The following is a 9,059-nucleotide window of genomic DNA, read 5'->3' as shown; positions in this document are numbered from 1 at the left end:
TCCCCCACAGCCCGGGACTGCGCATGTCGAAGGGAGAGGGGAAGCTGCGCATGTGCGGGAGAGCCCACTCCCGCTAGCCTTCATGCTGAAGTCTTGACCAATGGGAAGAGCTGGAGGACCGGAAGAACTCTGGTCCTCCAGCCGATTAGAGCGTGGGCTTTGTGTGATTCAGCTTCAGACAGACTGAAACTTGCTCCTGCGGCCAACATCTGTGAGTAAAACACTTTATTTTCTCCCACTTTCCATTTCTTTTCTCATTCGGGGGGAAATTGGGGACTTGCAGCAACTGAAGGGAAAGGAAGTGAATCCAGGGAGGGTGCAGACTCTGGAAAGGTTGGCCCAGGTCTCTCTCTCTCTCTCTTAAACCGGAAAATGACTGTTTCCTGTTCGCTAGCCAATCTTCCATTCACGCCAATATGTTGTCCCCACAGCATGAACTTTTATTTGCTTCAATAAGCTTTGTTGTGGCGACTTTTCAAACACCTTCAGGAAATATGGTGTGGCATAATGGCCCAGTGGTTAGCACCACTGCCTCTCACAGCACCAGGGACCCAGGTTCGATTCCCGGCTTGGGTCACTGTCTGTGTGGAGTTTACACGTTCTCCCCATGTCAGCATAGGTTTCCTCTGGGTGCTCTGGTTTCCTCCCACAGTCCATAGATGCATCCATTAGATGCATTGGCCATGCTAAATTCTCCCTCTGTGTACCCGAACAGGTGCCAGAATGTGGCGACTCGGGGATTTTCACAGTAACTTCATTGCAGTGTTAATGTAAGCCTACTTGTGACTAATAAGTAAACTTTAACTTTAAATATAAGTACAGTACATCCATTGGTTCCCCTTTATCCAATTCCTGATGGGGAGTTTTAGAAAACTAAACAGCACATCAACTATCTCTCTTGCCACTTCTGTTAAGACCCCAGAATGAAATCCAGCAGGACCCGAGGACTCATCAGCCGCAGCTCCAACAGTTTGAGTACCACTTCCCTGGGAATTGTGATTTTTTTTTCAGAGTTCGTCCCACACTTGTGTTTCTGATTTAGTGATTTTAAAAGTGTAATTTCAAGAGTCCAGGGGCAATATATTCCTGTTAGGATGAAGGGAAAGAATGGTAAATTTAGGGATCCTTGGCTGACAAGGTTCAGTGAGGCTCTGGTCAGGTAAAAGAAGGAAGCAGACATTGGGTTTCAGCAATCAGGGACAAGAGAATCACTCAATGCTTATAAAAAGTGTGAGAGAACACTTAAAAGGGAAATCAGGAGGGCAAACAGAGGGTATGCTATGGATCTGGCAGATAAGGTTAAAGAAAATCCCAAGAGGTTCTATAGTTATTTTCAGAGTAAAAGGGTGGCTAGAGCAAGAATAGGTCCCCTTAAAAATCAGCATGGCCATCTGTGTGTGGAGCCACAGGAGATGGGTGAGATTTTTAATGAATATTTCTCCTCGATGTTTACTGTGGATAACATCATGGGTGCTAAAGAAATTGGGCCACATGCATATTACCAGGGAGGAGGTATCTACAGCCTTAAAATGCATTAAGGTGGACAAATCCCCTGGGCCTGATCAAGTGCATCCTCGGATTTTGTGGGAGGCTAAGAAGAAATTGCAAAGAGATATTTGCTTCATCTCTTTCCACTGGCGAAGTTCCGGAAGACTGGAGCATGGCTAATGTTGTTCCATTGTTTAAGAAGGGTAGCTATCAAATTGGATTTGACATTGGCTCAATGGTAGGAAGCAGAGGGTGATGAAGGTTGTTTCTCGGACTGGAGGCCTGTGATTAGTGATGTGCAGTAAGAAGTTTAACAACACCAGGTTAAAGTCCAACAAGTTTATTTGGCAGCAAATGCCACTAGCTTTCGGAGCGCTGCCCCTTTGTCAGGTGGAGTGGAGATCGCTCACAAACAGGGCATATAGACACACAAACTCAATTTACAGAATAATGATTGGAATGCAGTCTTTACAGATAATCAAGTCTTAAAGGTACACATCATGATTAGTGATGTGCCTCAGGGGTTGGTATTTGGACCTTTTATTCATTATTTATATAAATGATTTAGATGTGAAAGTTCAAGGCATAGAACATAGAAAAACTACAGAACAAACAGGCCCTTCGGCCCACAAGTTGTGCCGAACACATCCCTACCTTCTAGACCTACCTATAACCCTCCATCCTATTAAGCTCCATGTACTCATCCAGGAGTCTCTTAAAAGACCCTATTGAGTTCGCCTCCACCACCACTGACGGCAGCCGATTCCACTCACCCACCACCCTCTGTGTGAAAAACTTACCCCTAACATCTTAGAAATCATAGAAATCATAGAAACCCTACAGTGCAGAAGGAGGCCATTCGGCCCATCGAGTCTGCACCGACCACAATCCCACCCAGGCCCTACCCCCACATATTTACCCGCTAATCCCTCTAACCTACGCATCCCAGGGGCAATTTTAACCTGGCCAATCAACCTAACCCACACATCTTTGGACTGTGGGAGGAAACCGGAGCACCCGGAGGAAACCCACGCAAACACGAGGAGAATGTGCAAACTCCACACAGACAATGACCCAAGCCGGGAATCGAACTCGGGACCCTGGAGCTGTGAAGCAGCAGTGCTAACCACTGTGCTACCGTGCCGCCCCTGTACTTCCCTGTACTTACCGTGTACTTCCCTGTACTTACCCCCCAGCACCTTAAACCTGTGTCCTCTCGTAGCAGACATTTCCACCCTGGGAAAAAGCCTCTGAGAGTCCACCCGATCTATGCCTCTCAACATCTTATACACCTCTATTAGGTCTCCTCTCATCCTTCGTCTCTCCAAGGAGAAAAGACCGAGCTCCCTCAGCCTATCCTCATAAGGCATGCCACTCAATCCAGGCGACATCCTTGTAAATCGCCTCTGCACCCTTTCAATCTTTTCCACATCCTTCCTATCGTGAGGCGACCAGAACTGAGCACAGTACTCCAAATGGGGTCTGACGAGGGTCTTATATAGCTGCATCATTATCCCCGGACTCCTAAACTTAATCCCTCGATTGATAAAGGCCAGCACACCATACGCCCTCCTAACCACCTCCTCCACCTGCGGGGCCGATTTCAGAGTCCTATGGACCCGGACCCCAAGGTCCCTCTGATCCTCTACAGTATTAAGAGTCTTTCCCTTTATATTGTACTCCTTCATCCCATTTGACCTCCCAAAATGGACCACGAATCATTTTTCTGGGTTGAAGTCCATCTGCCACTTGTCCGCCCAGTCTTGCATCCTATCTATGTCCCTCTGTAACCTCTGACATCCATGCAGACTATCCACAACCCCACCAACCTTCGTGTCGTCAGCAAACTTACCAACCCATCCCTCTGCTTCCTCATCCAGGTCATTTATGAAAATGGTTAGTAAGTTTGCGGATGATACTAAATTAGGAGGGATCGTTGATAGTGAAGAAGATGATCAAACATGAATTGGGATCTTGATCAGTTAGGGAAGTGGGCCAAGGATTGGCAAATGGATTTCAATACAGATAAGTGTGAGGCGTTGCAATTTGGAAAGTCAAACCAGGGTAAGACTTACACAGTGAATGGTTGGGCCCTGGAGAGTGTTGAGGGACCTAGGAGTACAAGTACATAGTTCATTGAAAGCAGCATCACAGGTAGACAGAGTGGTGAAGAAGGAGTTTTGCACACTGGCCTTCATCAGTCAGGGGATTGAGTACAGGAATTGGGACATTATGTTCCAGTTGTATAAGTCATTGGTGAGGCCGCACTTGGATTATTGTATACAGTTTTGGTCACCTTGTTATAAGAAAGACATTGATAAACTGGAAAGAGTGCAGAGACGATTTACGAGGATTTTGCCAGGACTACTGGGCCTGAGTTATAGGGAGTGGTTGGCCAGGCTAGGGCTTTATTTCTTGGAACGTAGGAGAATGAGGGATGACCTTATTGAGGTGTGTAAAATCATGACAGGCTTGGATCGGATGAACGCACATAGTCTTTTTCCCAGGGAAGAGGAATTGAAAACTAGAGAGCGTAGGTTTAAGGTGAGAGGGGAAAGATTTAAAAGGAACCTGAGGGGCAACATCTTCACAGAGGGTGGTGCGTACATGACATGAGCTGCCAGAGAAAGTGGTTGAGGCAGGTTCACAAGTAACATTTTAAAAGCATTTGGGTAAGTACATGGATGGGAAAGGATTAGAGGGATCTGCACCAAATGTGGGCAATTGGGACAGGTTGGGAGGGCACCATGGTCGCCATGGACTGGTTGGGCTGAAGAGCCTGTTTCCATGCTGTATGATCAGTGCTCCATTGTTAACTTTTTTTTCAAATACCGACTCACTATCGGTTTTTATAATTCACTTGATCATTCAAATTGCGGGCACACCAGCGAGTTCACACTGGGGAGAGGCCATTTAGCTGCTCTCAGTGTGGGAAGGGATTCAATGTTTCATCCAATCTGCTGAGATTCAACAAGTCTGTGTGGAGTTTGCACATTCACCTCGTGTCGGCGTGGGTTTCCTCCGGGTGCTCTGGTTTCCTCCCACAGTCCAAAGATGTGCGGGTTAGGTTGATTAGCCATGCTAAAATTGCCCCTTAGTGTCCTGAGATACATAGGTTAGAAGGATTAGCGGGTGGATATGGGGTAGGGCCTGGGTGGGATTGTGGTCGGTGCAGACTCGATGGGCCAAATGGCCTCTTTCTGCACTGTAGGGTTTCTATGATTCTAAGTTCACGAGTGATTACAGGGGTTGAATTCTGCTGTTATTGTTTCAGCTCTCAATTACATCCAGGACTGCATTTTGTTCATTCTCACAGTTGGTCAATGGGGAGGGTCAGAGGGTTCCTTCCTGCTGGATTGGTTGGTGCTTCAACTTTGCCTCCAGTGGGCTGATGCTCTTTGAGCTGTGTGGCGAATACCTGGTTTCAAATTTCACAAGGATCACAGAGTGACAGGGTGTTAGGAAGTTCAGAGATATTTCTGTTATGTTGCAACTGTACACAACTCTGGTGCGGCCGCACTTGGAGTACTGTGTGCAGTTCTGGTCCCCACATTACAGGAAGGATGTGGAGGCTTTGGAGAGGGTGCAGAGGAGGTTTACCAGGATGTTGCCTGGTATGGAGGGGAGATCCTATGAGGAGAGGCTGAGGGATTTGGGATTGTTTTCGCTGGAAAGGCGGCGGCTAAGAGGGGATCTTATTGAAACATATAAGATGATTAGAGGTTTAGATAGGGTGGATAGTGATAGCCTTTTTCCTCTGATGGAGAAATCCAGCACGAGGGGGCATGGCTTTAAATTGAGGGGGGGTAGTTATAGAACCGATGTCAGGGGTAGGTTCTTTACCCAGAGGGTGGTGAGGGATTGGAATGCCCTGCCAGCATCAGTAGTAAATGCGCCTAGTTTGGGGGCGTTTAAGAGATCCGTAGATAGGTTCATGGACGAAAAGAAATTGGTTTAGGTTGGAGGGTCACAGTTTTTTTTTTTTTTTAACTGGTCGGTGCAACATCGTGGGCCGAAGGGCCTGTTCTGCGCTGTAATGTTCTATGTTCTATGTTCTATGTTCTATTTCGTCAGCATTTCATTTTGGAACCCCCCAAATGCCCATCCAAGTTCCTTTGAAATTTTTTATTGTCTCCACTTCCTCCACCCTTGTAAGCAGTGAGTTTCAGCTCATTACCATTCACTGCATCAAAACGTTCTTCCTCACATCCTCCCCTGCATCTCTGACCCAAAACCTTAAATCTGCGCCCCCCTCACCCTTGTCCCACCAGCTAATGGGAACAGCTTTTCTTTGTCCACGTTATCTAAACCTGTCAGAATCTTGTCCAGCTCCATCAAATCTCCCCTCAACTTCCTTTGCTCCAAGGGGAGCAACCCCAGCCTGACATTGACAATAAAGAACAAACTGACAGAATATGTTAATACCTGAAATCTAATGGGAATGTTGAATTTCTGTTTTCAAGATATTGTGACTATATTGTCCTGGACAATAAAGGAAATGGAATAACTTTTCATGGGTGTGGTTGAATGGAATATATCAATTTGGTATCCACCTACAGTCTAGTGAAAGTTTGGAATGTGTGGCTGGAAATCCCTCCCTAACAGCACTGTGGGTGTACTTACACCTCAGGCATTGTAGCAGCTCAAGAAGGCAGTGTTGGGGTTGACCATGGCCGAGGCAGCTACACACAGCCACATATTATGTTATAATTGATGGACTGCAGATTGAATGTGAGGCATTATGGGACTGGGCTATCTTGACCACATTCCTGTGACTGCTCAGTTTCTGCAATCACGGACCATTAAAGCTGCTCAGCAGGGCCCCGACAGAGGACCTGGTGAGAATATTTACTTAGAATGAGTTAGAATTCAAGTTATTCCAGGACCAGCTGATGTTCAGCGGCTGAGATACCCGAATCTGTAAAAAGGGGGTCTGACCAATCAACAAACGGTGGTAGGTATTTGGTTAAGAAGTTAGGAAACGTTCTCAGGCATTGTTTAAATTATTTTATCATAAATTTGTGATAAGAACCTTGACAGACTTGTGATCCGATAGTCGGCAAAGTGACGGTATACTCCAAGTAGCACTGGACTGAAAAGCGGACCTCTGAGAGTAGATTCTAATGGTTATAATCCTACCCAAGCATGGCCAGTGAAAAATCAGAGCTCGAGTGGGGACCGGACAGGTCTCTTTCCTGCCATTTGGAAAACTTTTAGATGAAATGATTAAAGAATAGAGCCAATGTTTCGAGTCCGGATGATACTTCATAAAAGCTCTTATGAAGGGTGATCCAGACACGAAACATTGTCTCTTTTCTCTCTCCACAGATGTTGTCAGACCTGCTGAGATTTTCAAGCATTTTCTGTTTTTGTTTCAGATTCCAGCATCTGCAGTATTTTACTTTTCTGATAAAATGATATTGTCTGATTGGAATCCCCAATCCTCTGGGATCCTTTGGGAGTGGTGGCAAAAGGAGAAAAAGGATAAGGATGATAAAAGTCTGGGTTCTGATTCTCTGAGCCCATGTAGAATTAACAAAATGAGTGAACCAGTTTATAAAGAACAGAAGTTACCCATCCCTAACAAAAACTGATCTAATTAAAATAATTAGGTTGAGAAATGTAACAAAAATGAATAGATGAAGTTGAAAATCAAGTTTGTTTTGTTGTTAGAGAAGTTTTTTTAAATTTTGTAAAGTGACATAAATATGTGCCAAATTTTTTCTGCTCACTCCCCACCCCTTTAGGTTGTGTAGAAAAGTTAACCCTTTCAGCAGACAGTTGATTTGTTTTTAAATCACCTGGAAACTTGTGTGTCTATTTTAGTTTATAATTGAGGATTTATGGGAACCAGTTAAATGTGGAAATTTTAAGCATAGCCTGGAGGAATTTGGAGTAACTGAGAATTTTACCGTGTTGTCACCTCAAACCCAGATAAAGAACAAAGATTTTGAAGGTGGTAACGTGTTTGGGATTTTAAATCAACAAAGACTAGACGTTGCCTATAAAATCAGGCCTTGGATGTTGGCTTAAGAAAGGTTAAGGGAGAATGAAGGATCTTGTATCTTATTTTAATCAAGGAGTTGTGAGCTTGTAGTGCTCTGTCACTTTAAGAAGCTATAGCTGTGAGAGAATGCTGAAGATTCATTGTTTGAAATTACAAGCTGTGAGAATCTGTGTGTTTTGTTTGTCGATGTGTCTAATCATTGTTTTGGGCTACATTTGTTAAGGTTTATCTTTCTAACTTTATCTTGAGTTTTTAATTAAAGACATTTCTGCAAGTTTAAAAACAGAACCACAGGATGCTTAAGGAATTCATTTTGGTTATTGTTGTTGAAAAGCACATGCTAAGTTTCACTGCTTGTGTATGGATGATATTTGTGGGTTGAATGCTTCTTCAAGCTTTGAGGTTGAATCTTCAAGCTTTGAGGTTTTCTGTCTGATTTAAATCAGTAAGGAGTCTAACAACACCAGGTTAAAGTCCAACAAGTTTATTTGGTAGCAAACACCACTAGCTTTTGGAGCGCTGCTCCTTCGTCAGGTGAGTGGGGGTTCTGCTCATAAACAGCAAACAGGGCATATAAAGACACAAACTCAATTTACTGAATAATGATTGGAATGTGAGTCTCTACAGCCAACCAGGTCTTAAAGATACAGACAATGTGAGTGGAGAGAGCATTAGCACAGGTTAAAGGGATGTTAAAGAGAAGCCATCCCCTACGGACAAGCCCTCCGTATACACAGGATCTGCTCGGATGAGGAGGATCGCAACAGACACCTCCAGACGCTGAAAGATGCCCTCATAAGAACAGAATATGGCGCTCGACTCATCGATCGACAGTTCCGACGCGCCACAGCGAAAAACCGCACCAACCTCCTCAGAAGACAAACACGGGACACGGTGGACAGAGTACCCTTCGTCGTCCAGTACTTTCCTGGAGTGGAGAAGCTGCAACGTCTCCTTCGGAGCCTTCAACATGTCATTGATGAAGACGAACATCTCGCCAAGGCCACCCCCACTTCTTGCCTTCAAACAACCGCACAACCTCAAACAGACCATTGTCCGCAGCAAACTACCCAGCCTTCAGGAGAACAGTGACCACGACACCACTCAACCCTGCCACAGCAACCGCTGCAAGAAGTGCCGGATCATCGACACGGATGCCATCACGTGAGAACACCATCCACCAGGTACACGGTACATACTCTTGCAACTCGGCCAAAATTGTCTACCTGATACGCTGCAGGAAAGGATACCCCGAGGCATGGTACATTGGGGAAACCATGCAGATGCTACGACAACAGATGAATGAACACCGCTCGACAATCACCAGGCAAGACTGTTCTCTTCCTGTTGGGGAGCACTTCAGCGGTCACGGGCATTCGGCCTCTGATATTCAGGTGAGCATTCTCCAAGGCAGCCTTCACGACACACGACAGCGCAGAGTCGCTGAGCAGAGACTGATAGCCAGGTCCCGCCCACATGAGGACAGCCTCAACCGGGATCTTGGGTTCATGTCACACTATCTGTAACCCCCACAACTTGCCTGGACTTGCAAAGTCTCACTGGC

At 45.5% G+C, this 9,059-nt stretch overlaps 1 protein-coding gene across 5 annotated transcripts in view; it reads left to right on the top strand.

Annotated features, from left to right (window-relative positions):
• The first annotated feature begins 28 nt into the window (after window positions 1-28).
• LOC144510476 (uncharacterized) overlaps window positions 29-9,059 on the top strand; it is a 30,925-nt gene continuing 21,894 nt past the window's right edge. For 2 of the 5 annotated variants that reach the window (XM_078239930.1, XM_078239931.1), the window contains exon 1: window positions 36-211. The gene's annotated coding sequence lies outside the window, so the exon portion shown is untranslated. Of the gene's footprint in view, window positions 212-9,059 lie in introns of all 5 variants that reach the window. The other 3 variants (XM_078239926.1, XM_078239929.1, XM_078239933.1) reach the window with 3 other exon arrangements.

The sequence above is a fragment of the Mustelus asterias genome, chromosome 23 (assembly GCF_964213995.1).
Source record: "Mustelus asterias chromosome 23, sMusAst1.hap1.1, whole genome shotgun sequence".
Taxonomy (NCBI): Eukaryota; Metazoa; Chordata; class Chondrichthyes; order Carcharhiniformes; family Triakidae; genus Mustelus; species Mustelus asterias.
Note: the sequence above shows the minus strand (reverse complement) of the source record. Positions and strands in the feature narration are given on the sequence as shown.